Source organism: Lontra canadensis, unplaced genomic scaffold (genome assembly GCF_010015895.1).
Source record: "Lontra canadensis isolate GAN:19392208 unplaced genomic scaffold, GSC_riverotter_1.0 scaffold51, whole genome shotgun sequence".
In the NCBI taxonomy this organism is placed as follows: domain Eukaryota; kingdom Metazoa; phylum Chordata; class Mammalia; order Carnivora; family Mustelidae; genus Lontra; species Lontra canadensis.
Window position 1 is genome coordinate 4573303 of NW_022631045.1, and position 18380 is coordinate 4591682.

An 18380-nucleotide genomic window follows, 5' to 3' on the forward strand; every position below is an offset into this window, starting at 1 on the left:
CATTAGAAAATTCTGATTTGGACTACTTATCTTTATCATTGAGTTTTATACAATTAGGTGCTTTTCATTGTTTTTCATTGTTGATTTCATTTCCATTTCACTATAAAGAACTCTACCATTTCTCATAAGGCAGGTCAGATGGTGATGGTGATAAAGTACCTCAGCTTTTGCTTGTTTGGGAGTTCTCTGTTTCTCAGGACAGTTTTCTGGGAATAGTATTCTTATTTAACAAGTTTTTTGCTTCAATATTTTGAATATGTCATCAGATACTCTCATGGGCTGCAAGATTTTTACTGAGAAATCTGCTCATATATATGGGACTTCTTGTATATAATTAATCAGTTGCTGCTTTCAAAATTCTCTATTTTTGACTTTTGATAATTATAATGTGTCTTGGTGATCTTTTCAGGGTCATATGATTTGAGGACATTTGGGACTCATAAGTCCAGATGTTCATTACTCACCCTGAATTTGGGAAGTTTTCAGCCAGTATTTTTTTTAAACTTTTTTACTAATATATTTTTGTCAAATTTCTTTGTCATTTTTTTTTTCCTGCAAGACTGGGTGTTGGTACCACTGTTGTAGTTTAACTTCAGTCCCAAATTCCATGAAAGAGAAATCAGCAGTAAAGTTTTAGAGGGGAGGGAGGGAGGCAGGCCAAGGAGTAAACAGAGTTTGACTAGAAAAAAAGAAGAGGGTGTGTGTAATGGGAATTCCCAGGCAAGGCCATTCCTTGAAGGATGGGGTTGACAGGCAGCTTGCCTCATGAAGGGGTGGGAAGAAAGATCCCCTGTTGGGTCCCCCTCTTCCTAGAGTTTCCTGTCCTTAGAGGAAAGTTATTAACAGGAATCAACCACAACCTTAAACAGGGTTCTCTACCTACCTCTCACCCTGGTTTGACTCTCACCTCTACTCTGCCTGGGAAGTGTGTGAGAGATTGGCTTCCTTTGATGCTTCTTTCTGTTGAAGATGCTGATGTGATGGGGGAAGGGATATAACCCCCTTAGAGACTACTAAACTTGTCACAGTTTCTGCTCCTCTGTGAGTTCCTGTTATCAAGGCTGGTTGCATTTCCCAGAAATGCCTGCCCCCCATCCCCATAACACAACAACCAGAGTTTTGGAGAGTGGGGTCCTAGCTCAAGTACCTCTAACCCTGTGCAGTAGGAAGGTCTTCCTTAGGCCCCTTAGATATCTAATCAAAGGCTATAAGTGAGTCCAAACCAACTAAATAAACTTTAAGGGGAGAGGGGAGGATGGGAGAGGTCAGTGGGTAGACATGACTGCATTGGACTTCTTCTTTCCTTCACACATCGCTGTTGAGACAGACCATTGTTTTTTTTTAAATAGACTTTCTGTCCTCTGTCTCTCTCTCCATTCTTTCTAGGACCCTCGTGATGAGGAATGCAGTGCCACAGCATGATCATTGCACTGGTTGCTGTGAGTTCTTCCCTTTGTCTTTGTTTCTAGTTGACCCCATTTCGTGTAACTCTGCCAATTCCCCCCAGAGTTCCGTGTGAGGTGGGATAGAAGTAAGCATTCCTGATGGAATGCTGGACAAGCTGGGTATCAACCTCAGGCTCTCTTTTCTCCATTGGAGAAACCATGGACCCAGGGGAATCCTGTCAGTGTGGCAGTGTGCCAGCCTGAAGGAAGGGCAAATTGATCAAAGTGAAACCACCCCTCTTAGTCTTACTAATCCGGCTTCTCCCAGTTTTTGTTATTCAAGGGGTGCTTCATCCACACCCCTGGATTCTGATTTTTCACACTGATGTTATTTTCTGTGAATAGTTTCTTGTTGGTCTTTCTGTAATGGGGACCAAAACCCAGGACTTCCTTTTCTGCTGTCTTGTTTTCACAGTGGAAGTACTGGCATTGGCTCAAATGTAATTTAATAATCTTTCAACTAAGGGAAAAAAAAATGAGTAAAAGTGAATGAATACTTTCTTTACAGAAGAATATCAACTAATAAGCATAGGAAGAAAGATGGAGTTAGAAAGTCACCATTTATAATGTCATTATAAGAGTTGAGTCAGGCAATGATTGTTAGCAGATGCTAAAATCATGAGATAAAAGTTTTGGAGTAATTCTTGATGGAGAATGAATCACACTCAAATTCATCATCTTTAAGATAAGCAATGTTTATCATCCTGCAGTTGCTGCAGATCAGAAATCCAGGAGGGATTTAGCTGGTGGTTCTGGCTCAACTTCACTCATGACCTATTGACCAGGACTGCATTCATCTCAAAACTCTACTTGTGGTTTAAGATCTGCTTCATTATCAGTCTTCAGGTCCTTAAGAATTGTTGGAATGAGGGCCTCAGATTCTCCCCATGCCATACTACCCCAGCATGAGTGATGAGACAGATAAGGAGAGAGGTGGAAAATACTTAAGTTTTATTTCATAACCCAAGCTTGGAGGAGACAACCCACCTCCACTGTTTTATCTTGTTGTTAGCAGAGAGGCTGTAAGTTCAGTCTGCACTCAAGGGGAGGAGTTTACACAAGTACATAGCATGAGCAGAGAGCATGCTCTGGGGTAATCTCAGAAGCTGCCTATCACATCAAGGAACCAAATATTTATATGATGCCACAGACTGCATACTAATTATTAATGGAAAATGAATAATTACAATAAAGAGATAGGACTGTTATCTTAGTCTCCCATCCAAGTACTAACCAGGCCCGACCCTGCTTAGCTTCCGAGATCAAATGAGATTGGGCGCGTTCAGGGTGGTATGGCCATAGACATGACTGTTATCTTAGTGATTAAACTTAGCGTCACTAATAGTGAGACTTCTTGGATTATGTCCTTACAGATGTGACACAACAGGAACTTCTCAACATTACCTATGAAAATCTTGTCCAATGCTTTTAACTTGAGTCTAATCTTTAGGCCTAATTTAATTTATAATACATCAAGGGGATGGATGAAATTTACTGGATTATTCAGGATATGACAGAGAAATAAAACCAATAGGATATACATATATGTGAAGAGATTTATTAATAAGGAACTGGCTCATGCAAATATGGGGGCTAGTAAGTCTCAGGATCTTCTCTCTACCAGTCTGAAACCCAGGGTAGCTGGTGGTGTATGTAGTTCCAGTTGGACTCAAGGTATTAGAGAAAAACAGGAGCAACCATTGGTGCAAGTCCCATTATGGGTGCAGAAGACTAATGTCCCAGTTCAGTCAGGGCAGAGTGAATTATTCCTTCCTCTGCCTTCTTACTCTATTCAGGTCCTTGATGGATTGGATAGGAAAATCCATCAGCATGGGAAAGGCAATCTGCTTTACTCAGCTACCAACTCAAATGCTAATCTCCTCCGGAAACACCCTCACAGACACACCCAGAAATAATGTTTAACCAAATATCCAGGCACCTTGTGATCCCCTCAAGTTCACATGTAAAATTAAACATCACAATTACCAATACTTAAGAAAGGAGCCAGACAAATCCAGAATGTAGACCATTCTACATAAACCATTTTGCTGGATTGTTAAAAAGTCAATGCCATGTGGAAAGAAAGTTAGAGGAATTAATCTAGAAAATAAAACCATACAACCAAATGCAATGTATGAGTCCTAATTAGATTCCGGACTGGACAAAATGAATATATATGTATATATATACAGTAGACCCTTGAACAATGCAAAGCTCAGGGGTGCTGACTTCCCACAAAGTTGAAAATATAACTTTTGACTTCCCCCTAAAACACAAGTACTAATAGCCTACACTGTCCTGAAGCCTTATCAATAACATGGACAGTCAATTAATAAATATTTTGTATGTCATATGTATTATATGCTGTATTATTACAATAAAGTAAGCTAGAGAAAATAAAATGTTATTTTTTAAAATATTTTATTTATTTATTTGACAGAGAGATCACAAGTAGGCAGAGAGGGGCGGAAGCAGGCTTCCCGCTAAGGAGAGAGCCTGATGCAGGTCTTGATCCGAGGACCCTGAGACCATGACCTGAGCTGAAGGCAGAGGCTTTATTCCACTGAGCCACCCAGGCACCCCAAAAAGAAAATGTTATTAAGAAAATCATAAGGAAAATACATTTACAGTACTGTACTCTAGGCAAAAGTGGACCCATGAAGTTCAAATCTATGTTGCTCAAAGGTCAACTGTGTTTACACACACACATATGAAAAGGGAGGGAGAAGAAGAGGGAGTCTAGGGAAAGAAGAAAAGCAAATGTGGAAAAAAATATTAATGGTCAGTAAATCTATGTGTGGCATATATAATGTTCACTGAAGAATTCTTTAAACTTTTCTGTATGCTTGAAATTTTTCAAAATAAAAATTTGGTGAAAATATCTCTCATCCAAATAATTCCACTGGGCTTAAAATAGTTTCAACTAGTCTTTTCTGGCATATATTTCCTCTCTGGGAAATGCCTAAAATAATAGTTTCTCTTACTTGCTCAAAATCATTCCTCAGAACAATTACTACATACATAATGCCACATTGTTGTGCAGTTATTTTTTATAAGAACTGACTTGGAAGCTCCTGAAGGAAAGAACTGGGTTTTATTTTCACTGCCATTTCTATAAACCTACATAGTAGACTACTCTTATTAGACCATCTGCTGTTGCTCATTCAATTAAGGCAAAGAAAAACAAGAATTAGAAGCTAAGCACAGAAGTAGAGATAACCCAACACTGTAAATATGGTTTATTCATTGCAGAACTCATTCAACTCTCAAAGAACCTTATAGTTTGTTTCCTCCCTATTATTGAATGGCTCAGATTCTTCATAATTTGTAAATATTCTTTTGAAATAAAAGTGGCCCTCTTCTTCCCAACTTGATCTACAGATTCAAGCAATTCCATCCAATTAGCCAGCAAGTTGTTTCATGAATAATGACATTCGCATCATGCCAGTGCAAGACATCCCCCTTTCAAACAACTAAAGAGACATCCATCCATAAGCAAAAATGCCTCTGCAGGAGGCCCTGTGGGATCCAGCACTTCCTACCAGGGGATCTTGGGGTACTCTGCCCCCCACCCCCAGGCATGCAGATATAACACATATCCAGACAGCCCTCAGAAGGGGCTGCAGAAAGAGGAAACACCAGCAAATCTGCCTCAGAGCCTCTAGGCTGCAACTGGGGAAAAACCTGGAGAGTGCTGTCTTGGGCAGAAACCCAGGGATAACAGAGACCTTGTAGAAGTCCTGCCTTCCAAGGGGAGATTTGAACACTCTGTTGCAGTAGGAATAAATAAATAAATAAAATTATCAGTTAGGACACACTGGAGAGAATAAGAACATTCCCAGTGCCACCAGTCCCCCAAGGTAACACTGCATGGGATGGGACTAGTTGGCAATGACCATCCCCATGGGAAAAGAAAGAACAGTGAATAAATGCCAGCCTTCTCTTGCTGTGAGGTACACTGCCCGAGAAACCCGTTTCTCACTAGGAGCACCCAGAGTACTAAGGCAGGGCCTCCGTGACTCCAGGGAGGGAGATTGGGAAAGATGCAGATAAGAATATCTAAGGGCATTAAAGGAACACATTTCTTGTTGACTGTACTCAGGATTTCAGCAGGAATTCCACCCTTAAGACTCTGGAAAAACCTCACCCTAGGATCCCCTACCGAGTCCACAGGAACCACCAATGCCTTATGTGCTAAACCTACACTCGCCCCAAATCTGGGGCTGGCTCCTTAGATGTGCTCCTGAGCATGATGGTGAGACTGAGCTCTCCGGTAAACGGAGTATCTCAGACAAAACAGACAAGGTCTGTGGCCAAGGGGAAAAGCACAGTCTTGAGCTGTATGTCCACCCTCTGGAAAAAAAAAGAAAGGTTTCTAGAAACTAACCTGGTGAGTTTTAAGTTTAAGAGAAGACATAACAGCTTAAGAAATATATCATAAGAGGGAGTAAGAAGTGTGGAGCTGTTGTATCCATACAAGGTCAGAGAAAAACCCAGATAGAACAGGACCAACAAAAACATATCCATCCTGAAAGTAAGTTGCAAAGATTTAAGAATTTCCTGCTGCTTTGAATATGAAAGCAGCAATGCAAAACTACAAGAAATATAAAGAATCAAGGAAATACATCATCAAAATCAATCAAATGAACAAACAAAAAACAGGCCTCCAATAACCGAACTCAAAGGCACAGAACTTCGTGATCTAACTGATAAAGAATTAAATATAGCTGTTTTGAGGGAACGTGAATGAGCTACAAAAAAACACAGAAACACAATTCAATAAAAGGAGTAAAATGATACATGAAAAAAATGAGATATTTAAAAGAGGTAAAAATACTTTTAGAAAGAACGAAACAGACATTTTGGAGCTGAAAAAAAAATCAGTGAATAAAATTTAAAAATGCGATAGAGAATATCTACAGCATAGTAGACCAAATGGAAGAGGGAATAAATGATGTAGAAGATAAGAACTTTGAAGTAAACTCATCAGTGGAAAACAAAAAATAAACAACAAAAGAAACGTAGAAAGCCTATGTGGTAAATAGGACTCCATCAAACATAGAAATATTAGAATAATCAAGAGTTCCAGAAGGAGAATAGTGCAGGAAGGTAGGGAAAGAGGACTTCAACTGCCTCCAGTTGTTCTCAGTCTGTACTTTCTAATCGATTAAGTTCTTCTTTCCAGCTTATCTTTTAACTCAGGCAAAAGACCTGGCAGCCATAGCATCCCGTGACAAGTAACAGAATTGCCCCCTCAAGGAATAAACACCCCACATGATTGACCCCAAGACAATGATCAACCTGACCTTTACTAACCAGCTGCAAGTCCCCACCAAACTTTATCCCACATTTTTCTTATATAAACCTGGAGGTATTTCCAGCATTCTGGAGACAGCCTTTGAGTTGCTAGTCTGCTATTTTCCCAGGGTTGGCCTCATCAAAATACATTCCTTTCTTGTTTCACCACCACTGGTTTCTCTGCCTTTGAATGTGTCAGGGGTGAATAGCTAAATGTCGTCTGTTGGGACCCCCAGAGCCAGATGCTCGTACACTCTTTGGCCCTGGTTACAGGGACAGAAAGTTGATTTAAGGAAATAACAGCTGAGAACTTTCCAATTATGGAAAGAGAAGTAGATGTCCAAGTACATGATGATAATAGATCATCCCATTACCTCAATGCAAAACAAACTGTCCAAGACACACTATACTAAAACTGTCAAAAATGAAAGATCGGAGGAGCATGGAAAGACGGCAGAATAGGAGAATCCTAAGCTCACCTTGTCCCACAGATACACCTAGGTAATAGTCACTTCAGAGCAACTAACCCAGACAACACCCCAAAGACGGGCAGAACAGACTCCCCACAGTCGATTGTGGAGAAGAGGCTGCATCAAGAAGAATAGGAGGGGTGGCAGTAGAGATGAACCAAATTCTCCTGTGAGACTAACCACAAATAGGAGGGACACCAGAGGCACAGAGAAGGGAGAGGGATAGACCCCACATCAGCCCCCCAATAAGAGGCGACCTGCATTGGGAAGTTGAGTCCCCATAATATTTGGCTTTGAAATCCAGTAGGGGTTAACTTTAGGAATTTGTATAATCAGTGAGGCTTAACTCGGGGTACTTAAGAGATGAACAGGCTCAGCTTGGGAAGAGCCAGAAGATGATAAGAAACTGAGTTACTGCCCTTAAAGAAGGAACATAAGAAACAACCCCTCCTAGATACAACATAGAAACAGCAGTTTGAAAGGATCTTGGGGTATACAGAAGGAGATTTATTTACTAATCTCAGAACATGTGCAGGATGGTCAGGGATCTTTAGGAGACTTCTCCAAGAACAAAAGAGCTGATGAGTGTCATTTCTTCCCCACTCCCACCACCTAGCCTAGATAGCCAGACACAGCAGGAATCAGCTTGAACGCTCTCCACCTAGCTTGCTAACACCACATGCCCCCACTCCCTTATTCTTCTGTAGATCTTCCCACTCCAACGTGCCCACTCAGCAGGAGCTCCTCCAAAGTGCTCCTGATGTGTCTCATTATGCAAGCAGCACTGATAGCCAAGAGCAGGGCTCCAAAGTGACTCTTGCCCTGGGAAGAAGGGAAGACAACCGCACACACCAGTTCCACCACAGCTCCAGCAGCTGGCTGGGGCAGACTTCTGGGCGGACACAACTACAAACATGAGTTGGCCCCAGCCTGACCTCTGAACAGCACAGGGAATGGATCTTGCTCCCAACAGGCAAAATGGGCCACTGCAGCCTGCTGTACTGAAGACAACTGTAACTCAGCCACAATAGTAGGACGCACAAAACACCCATAGGAGACACCCCTGAAATGCCTGGTTCTGCTGAGTGGGAGACATTGTACCGCAGGGCTCTACAGGACCTCTTCTTCATAAGGCCACTTCTTTCAAGAGCAGGAAATGTAGCTAACATGCTGATACATAGAAATAAGCACAGAGAATGAAATAAAATGAGACGGAGAAATATGCCCTAAATGAAAGAGCAGGACAAAATCACAGCAAAAGAGCTAAACAAACAGATAAACAATATGCCTGAGAGATAATTTAAAGTAATGGTCATAAAGGTATTCATCGGACTTGAGAAGAGTGGAGGCCCTCAGCAAGCCCTTTAATAGAGAAAATATAAAAGAGAACCAATCAGAGATGAAGAACTCAGTAGCTGAAATTAAAAATACACTGGAGGGAATCAGTAGTAAATTACCAGAAGAAGAAGATCAAATCAGCAAGATGGAAAACAGAGTAATAGAAAAGAAAAAAGAAAAAAAAGAAGAGCAAAAATTAATTAATTAATTAATTAATTAATTAAGGGTAATAAAAATGAGAACAGGTTAAGGGAACTCAACAACATCATCAAGTGTAGTAACATTCACATTATAAGGATCCCAGAAGAAGAGCGAATAAAGGGAGTATACAGTTTTTCTGACAAAGTCATCGCTGGGATTTCCCTAATCTGGAGAAGGAAAGAGACATCCAGAGGTACAGAGAGCCCCTAACAAAATCAACCCAAGGATGTCCACACCAAGACACATGATAATTAAAATAGCAAAAATTAGTGGATAAAAAGAGAATTTTATTTATTTACCTTGAGGATTTTATTTATTTATTTGAGAGAAAGCAAGTGAGAGAGAGCACAGCTGGGGATGGGGCAGTGGGAGAGGGAGAAGAAGACTCCCAACTGAGCAAGGAGCCCAATGTGGGACTTGATCCCAGGACTCTGGGATCATGACCTGAGCTGAAGGCAGACACTTAACCTTCTGAGCCACCCAGGTACCCTTAAAAAGAGAATTTTAAAAGCCAGAGAAAAGAAAACAGTTACATACAAGGGAAATCCCATAAGGCTAGCAGCTGATTTTACAGCAGAAAATTTGTGGGCCAGAAAGGAGTGACATGATATATTCAAAGTGCAAAAAGGAAAAAACCTAAAACCAAGAATATTCTATCCATCAAGGCTATCATTCAAAATAGAGGAGAGATGAACAGCTTCCCAGACAAAGGTTAAAAGGGTTCATCACCATTAAACCAGTCTCAAAAGAAATGTTAAAGGGTATTCCTAAGGGAATTAGGAAAGAAACAAACTTCACAGGCAAATACAAACATAACAAAAGTAGTGGATTACTCACTTATAAAACCAGTACGGAGGTTAAAGCACACAAACAGTAAAATCTATTACATCAATCAAAAGCTGTCAAGGTGGAGGTGCCTGGGTAACTCAGTCATTTAAGTGTCTGACTCTTTTTTTTTTTTTTAAGATTTTATTTATTTATTTGAGAGAGAGAGAGAGAAAGTATGACAGGGGAAAGGGTCAGAGGGAGAAGCAGACTCCCCACAGAGCAGGGAGCCCAATGCAGGACTCAATCCTGGGACTCCAGGATCATGACCTGAGCTGAAGGCAGTTGCTTAACCAACTGAGCCACCCAGGCACCCTGCACCTGACTTTTGATTTCAGCTCAGGTCTTGATCTCTGTGTCATGATTTCAAGCCCCATATTGGGCTCCACACTGTCATGGAGCCCACTTAAGAAAAAATTCTGTCAAGGTATTTACAGAGTAAGACAATGTAATATATGACATCATGTATATAAAATATAGGGGGAGGAAAAGCAGTTTAGTGCTTTTAGAATGGATACAACCATTGGGGCACCTGGGTGGCTCAGTGGGTTAAAGCCTCTGCCTTTGGCTCAGGTCACGATCCCAGAGTCCTGGGATCAAGCCCCGCATCGGGCTCTCTGCTCGGTGGTGAACCTGCTTCCCCTCTCTCTCTGCCTGCCTCTCTGCCTACTTGTGATCTCTGTCTGTCAAATAAACAAATAAAATAATTAAAAAACTTACAGAACCATTAACTTAATATAGACTGTTATATACATAAGATGTATATATATAAACCTAATGGTAATGACAAGTGCAAAACCTGTAATATATATGCAAAAAATAAAGAAAGAGGAACCTAAGCATATTACTAAAGAGAGCCCTCAAACAATAAGGGGGGAGAGCAAGAGATGATAGGAACAGAAAAGACTTACCAAAAATCCCATAAAACAAGTAACAAAATGTCAGTAAGTACATAGTTATCAATATTATTTCGAATGCAAATGGACTAAATACTCCAATCAAAAGACAAAGGGTGACTGAATGGATAAAAAAGCAAGACCCAGGACACATGGGTGGTTAAGCAGCTACCTTCAGCTCAGGTCATGATCCCAGGTCCTGGGATCAAGGGCTCTAGGCTTGGTGGGAGCCTGCTTCTCCTTCTCCCTTTGCCCTTCCCGCCCCCCATCCTGCCCCTGTTTGTGCTTGCTCTCTCTCATGCATCCTCTGTTCTCTCTCTTAAATAAACATCTCTCTTAAATAAAGAAATAAAATCTTAAAAAAAAGCAAGACCCATCCATATGCTGCCTTCAAAAGACTCATTTCAGACCTAATGACATAATCAGTTGGAAAGTAAAAGGATGGAAAAATATTTATCATGCAAATGGAAGTGAAAAGAAAGCTGGGATAGCACTTCTCTTAACTACAGGAAACAAACTGAGAGTTGCTGGAGAAGAGGTTGGTGGAGGGTTGGGGTAACTGGGTGATGGGCATTAAGGAAGGCACTTGATGTAATGAACACTGGGTGTTATATGCAACTGATGAATCACTAAATTCTATCTCTAAAACTAATAATATATGTTAATTAAATTGAATTTAAATAAAATTTTTTTAAAGTAATGGAAACAGAAAAAAAATAGGCTTTCATACAAAGACTGTAACAAGAGATAAGAATGGACACTACCTAATGATAAAGGGAATAACTGAACCAGAAGATGTAACAACTATAAATATTTACCACCCAAAATTGGAGCACCCAAATACATAAAGCAACTAATAACAAACATAAAGGTAGTAATCGATAGCAATACGATAATAGTAGAGGACTTGAACATCACACTTACATCAATGAATAGATCATCCAAACAGGATATCAACAAAGAAGTAGTGGCTTTGAATGACACATTGGACTAGATAGTTCTAACAGATACATTCAGAACACTCCATACCAAAACAGAACACATATTCTTTGCAAGAGCATATGGAACATTCTCCAGAATAGATCACATGTTAGGCCACAAAACAAGTCTCAACAAATTAAAAAAGGTTGAAATCTTATCATGCATTTTTCCAACCAAAATAATATGAAACATGAAATCAATCACAAGAAAAAGTCTGGAAAGAACACAAGTAAATGCCGGTTAAATGACATGTTACTGAACAATGAATGGATCAACCATGAAATCAAACAGAAATAAAAAATACACAGGGAGATGAATGAAAATGAAAACACAACAGTCCAAAGTCAATGGGATACAGCAAAAACCTATGGCAATACAGGTTGACCTCAAGAAGCAAGAAAAATAAATAACCTAATCTTACACCTAAAGGAATGGAAAAGAAGACGAAACAAAGTCCACAGTCAGTAGAAAAAAGGAAATAATAAAGATTAGAGTAGAAATAAGTGAAATAGAGACTAGAAAGACAATAGAACAGATCAATGAAATCAGAACTGGTTCTTTGAAAAGATCAACAAAATAGTTAAATCTTCAGCTAGTTCATCAAAATATATAGGAGGTGGAGAAGAAGGGATAGGGAGAGACAGAGAGAGAGAAAGAATTCAAGTAAAATCAGAAATGAAGGAGGTCAGGGGCACCTTAGTGGCACAGTCTATTAAGCAACTGACTCTTCGCTTCAGTTCAGATCGTGATCTCAGGGTTGTGATCTCAGGGTCATGAGATCCAGCCCAGCATGGGCCTCTGCACTCAGGGTGGAGTTTGCTTCAGATTCTCTCTCCCTCTGCTCCTTCCACTCGTGCTCTTTCTCCTTCTCTCTAAAATAAATAAATAAGTCTTAAAAAAAAAAAAATGAAGGAGTAGAAGTAACAACCAAGACCACAGAACAAATACTACAGAAAAACAGAAGATTTTAAGAGAATATTATGGAAAATTTTATGCCAACAAATTGGACAGCCGAGAAGAAATGGATAAATTCCTGGAAATATATAACCTTTCAAAACCGAGTCAGGAAGAAACAGAAAAATTGAACAGACTCATTACCAGCAATGAAATTGAACCACTATTCATAAAATTCCCAATAAACAAAAGTCCGGGATCGGATGACTTCACAGGTGAATTCTACAAAACACTTAAAGAAGAGTTAGTATCTATTCCTGTTATTCTCAAACTATTCTCAATAATAGAAGAGAAAGGAAAGATTCCAAATTCATTCTATGAGGCAAACATCCTGATACCAAAACCAGATAAAGACACTACAAGAAGCAGGGGTGGTTGGGGGGTGCTCAGGTGGCTCAGTTGTTTAAGCATCCAACTCCTGATTTTGGCTCAGGTCATGATTTGAGGGTCTGGGATCCAGTCTGGCATCAGGCTCTGTACTCAGCAGGGAGTCTGCTTGAGGTTCTTTCCCCACCTCTCCCTCTGCTCTTCATTGCACTTGTGCACTCTCTCTCTCTCTCAAATAAATAAATCTAAAAAAAAACAAACACAAAAAGCTACAAAAACAGAAAAAAAGAAAGCTACAGGTCAATGTCTGTGATGAACATAGATGCACAAATCTTTATCAAAATATTAACAAAAAGAATCCAACAATCCATTAAAAAATCATTCACCACAATCAAGTGAGATTTATTCCAGAGATGCAAGGTGTTTCAATATTCACAAATCAATTGATGTGATACATCACATTAACAAGAGAAAGGATAAAAACATGTGTCATTTCGTAGTTGCAGAGTTGCAGAAAAGCATTTGACAAAGTAGAACATCTTCATGATGAAAACTCAACAAAGTAGATTTAGAGGGAACATACCTCAACATAATAAAGGACATACTGAAAAACCACAGCTAAAATTACAGTGAATGGTAAAAAACTGAGAGCTGCTCTTCTAAGGTCAGAAATACGACAAGGATGTTCACTCCTACTACTTTTATTCAACATAGAACTGGAAGTCCTAGCCACAGCAATCAGACAACAAAAAGTAATAAAAGGCATCCAAATTTATCAGGAAGAAGTAAAATTGCCACTATTTGCAGATGATGTGATACTATATATAGAAATCCCCAAAGACTCCACCAAAACAACTTAGAACTGGTAAATAAACTCAGTAAAGTTTCAGGATACAAAATTAATATGCAGAAATGTGTTGCATTTCTATACACTAAAAATAAAGTAGCAGAAAGAGAAATTAAGAGAATAATACTTTTACAATTACACCCAAAACAATAAAATACATAGAAAATTAACCAAGGATGTGAAAGACCTGTACTCCAAAAACTGTAAAACACTTGTGAAAGAAATTGAAGATGACACAAACAATACGAAGATATTCCAATGCTCATGGATTGGGAGAACCAATATTGTTAAAATGTCCATACTACCCAAAACAATCTACAGATTTGATGCAACCCCTATCAAATACCAACAGTGTTTTTTATAGAACTAGAATAAATAACCCTTAAATTTGTATGAAACCACAAAAGACCCTGCATAGCCAAAGCAATTTGAAAAACGAAGAAGAAAACTGAAGGTATCACAGTCCCAGATTTCAAGATATACTACAAAGCTGTAGTAATCAAAACAGTATGGTACTTTCACAAAAATAGACACATAGATCAATGGAAAACTGAGTAAAGTGTCCAGAAATAAACCCATACTTTTATGATCAATTATTCTGTGACAAAGGAAGCAAGAATATGTAGTGGGAAAAATATAGTCTCTTCAACAAATGTTGAGAAAACTGAACAGCTACATGCAAAAAGATGAAATTGGACACCATACAGCATATTCTATTCTTAGATCATACAAAAAGAAAACTCAAAATAGATCAAAGACCTAAATGTGAGACCTGAAAGCATGAAATTCCTAGAAGAATGCATAGGCAGTATAGAAACATTTTTCTAGTTGTGTCTCTACTGCCAATGGAAACAGAAAGGAAAATCAAACTATTGGGACTACATCAAAAAGAAAAGAAAAAAGCAAGTTTTGCACAGCAAAGGAAACCATCAACAAAACAAAAAGGCAAACTACCAAATGGGAGAAGATAATTGCAAATGATATATCTGTTAAGGGGTTAATATCCAAAATACACAAAGAATTTATACAGCTCAACACCAAAAAACCCAAACGATCCTATTAAAAAATGGGGAGAAGACATGAACAGATATTTCCTCAAAGAAGACAAATGGATGACCGACAGACACATGAAAAGATGCTCTTTATCATTAATATCAGGAAAATGCAAATCAAAACAATAATGAGATATTACCTTACACCTGTCAGAATGGCTAAAATAAAAACACAAGAAACAAATGTTGCTGAGGATGTGGACCAAGATGATCCTTCATGCATTGTTCATGGGAACGTAAACTGGTTCAGCCACTCTGGAAAACAGTATGGAGGTTCCTCAAAAGTTAAAAATAGAAAACAAAAACACTAATTTAATCCCTATGTTTATTGCAGCATTATTTACAGTAGCCAAGATAGGGGAGCAACTCAAGTGTCCATCAATAGATGAATGTATGAGGAAGAGGTATCTGTGTATACAATGGAAGATTATTCAGCCATCAAAAGAATGCAGTCTTGCCACATGCAACAACAAGAATGGATCTAGATGGCATAATGCTAAGTGAAATGAAAAATTGCTAATTAGTGACATGAGAACATATGAAAGTATCCAACACAGAGGTAAATGGAAATACACAATCAGCTTTAGAGAACTCTAATTTTGTAATAGGATGGTGTGCTAACCACTTAACTCAAGTACAAAGGTTGAAAGAATAAAGTAAAATGAAATAACTGTAGCTACTAGAATTTGTTAATAAGTACACATCTTAAAGAGAGGTAAATTATAATATTAAAAATATAAAGGAAAGACATGTGGGTAGAGTTTTCTATGTGATCAAAGTTAAGTTGCAATCAGCTTAGAATGAATTTACTTTACCTTTAAGAGGTTTTATGTAAGACTTATGGTAACCAGAAAGCAAAACCTTAGAGCAGATGCACAGAAGATAAAGAGGAAACAGAGCATCCAACTACGGAAAACTATGAATTTACAAAGCTAGGCAAAACAGAGAGAGGGAAACAATGGAACAATAAAACCACCAGAAAGCAATTAATAAGATCATATTAGCAAGTCCCTCTATACCAATAATTAAATATAAATGGACTGTTCACCAATCAAAAGACACGGAATGTGTAAGAGGGTTCCCCTTTCTCCACATCCTCTCCAACACATGTTGTTTCCTGTCTTGCTAATTTTGGCCATTCTAAGTGGTGTAAGGTGGTATCTCAATGTGGTTTTAATTTGAATCTCCCTGATGGCTAGTGATGATGAACATTTTTTCATGTGTCTGATAGCCATTTGTATGTCTTCATTGGAGAAGTGTCTGTTCATATCTTCTGCCCATTTTTTGATATGATTATCTGTTTTGTGTGTGTTGAGTTTGAGGAGTTCTTTATAGATCCTGGATATCAACCTTTTGTCTGTACTGTCATTTGCAAATATCTTCTCCCATTCCGTGGGTTGCCTCTTTGTTTTCTTGACTGTTTCCTACCCCAAAGATACAGATGTAGTGAAAAGAAGGGCGATCTGTACCCCAATGTTTATAGCAGCAATGGCCACTGTTGCCAAACTGTGGAAAGGACCAAGATGCCCTTCAACGGATGAATGGATAAGGAAGATGTGGTCCATATACACTATGGAGTATTATGCCTCCATCAGAAAGATGAATACCCAACTTTTGTAGCAACATGGATGGGACTGGAAGAGCTTATGATGAGTGAAATAAGTCAAGCAGAGAGAGTCAATTATCATATGGTTTCACTTATTTGTGGAGCATAACAAACAACATGGAGGACATGGGGAGATGGAGAGGAGAAGGGAGTTGAGGGAAATTGGAAGGGGAGGTGAACCATGAGAGACTATGGACTCTGAAAAACAATCTGAGGGTTTTGAAGGGGTGGGGGTGGGAGGTTGGGGGAACCAGGTGGTGGGTATTGGAGAGGGCACGGATTGCATGGAGCACTGGGTGTGGTGCAAAAACAATGAATACTGTTGTGCTGAAAATAAATTAAAAAATTAAATAAAATAAATAAAGACTAAAAGAAAAAAAAAAAGACATGGAATGACTGGGTGGATAAAAAAAACCCAAGGACGTACCTGCCACCTATAAGAGAGTCACTTCAGATTTAAGGATATCCATAAGCTCAAAGCACAGAGATGGAAAAAGATACTCCATACAAGAGAAATCCAAAAGAGATCAGGGATACTTACCTTTGACAAAATAGGCTTTAAGCCAAAAATGGTAACAAGAGAGAAAGAAGACATTTATATAATAATGAAGGAGTCAATTCATCAAGAACATATAATAACTGTAAATATGCACACCCTAAATTGGAACATCGAAATATATTAAGTGAATACTAAAAGATCTAAGGGAAAAACTAAGAGTAGGGGACTTCGATCCTATGCTTTCAGCAATCAACAGATCATCCAGACAGAAAATCAACAAGGGAACATAGGATTTTAACCACTTTAGACCAAATGGATCTAACACATACTTATAGGACATTCCATCCAGGTAACAGAATACACATTCTTCTCAAGCTCACAGGGAACATCCTCTGGGACAAATCACATTGATAGACCACAAAATAATATTAGCAAATTTAAGAAGATTGAAATCACACCAAATATCTTTTTTGACAACAATGGTATGAAACTATAAATTTGGCATTTTGTTTCATAAAATGTCATGGAAGACAAGGGGAGATGAAGAGGAGAAGGGAGTTGAGGGAAATTGGAAGGGGAGGTGAACCATGAGAGACTATGGACTCTGAAAAACAATCTGAGGGTTTTGAAGGGGCGGGGGGTGGGATGTTGGGGGATCCAGGTGGTGGGTATTGGAGAGGGCACGGATTGCATGGAGCACTGGGTGTGGTGCAAAAATAACGAATACTGTTACGCTGAAAAAATAAAAAAAATTTTAAAAAATGGTATTAAACTATAAAAAAACTATAAATAAATGAAACAGAAGGAAAGCTAGATATTTTCAAGCAATTTAGAAACTAAATAACTAAATAACACACTCCTGAACAACAAATGGGTAAAAAAGAAAAAGGAAAAAGAAATAAAAACATATCTCAAAACAAATGAAGATGGAAACACAACACACTATATGGGCTCTGCAAGAACAGTTCTGACAGGGATGTTTACAGCATTAAATACATATTTTAAGAAAACAGCAAGATCTCAAATACTATCTAACTTCTCAACTCTAGGAACTAGAAAAAGAGGAACAAGCTAAACCTAAAATTAGCAGAAGGAAGGAAATAACAATGATCTTAGTGGAAATAAATGAAATAATAGAGACCAGAAAAACAATAGAAAAAAAGATCAATGAAACTAAGGGCTGCTTTTTCGAAATGATAAATGGAATTCAAAATGATAAATAAATGATAAACACAACCTTAACTAGTTTAAGAAAAAAACAAGATTCAAATAAACTTAGAAATGGAAGAGGAGACATTACAAATGATACTAAGAAATTCATAGGATTGTTAAGAGACCATTATATGCCAATAAATGGGATAATCTAGAAGAATTGGATAAATTCCTAAAAACACAACCCACCAGACTGAATCAGGAAGAAGTACAAAATCTGAACAGATCAATATTGAGCAATGAGATCAAATCAGTAATCAAAAACATTCCAGGACAGAAAAGCCCAGGACCAGATGAGCCCAGGACCAGATGGTTTCACTGGTGAATTTTACCAAACATTTAAAGAACAATTAATGCTAATCCATCTCAAAGTTCCAAAAAATTGAAGAGAAAGGAACACTTTCAAACTCATTTTATGAGACCAGTATT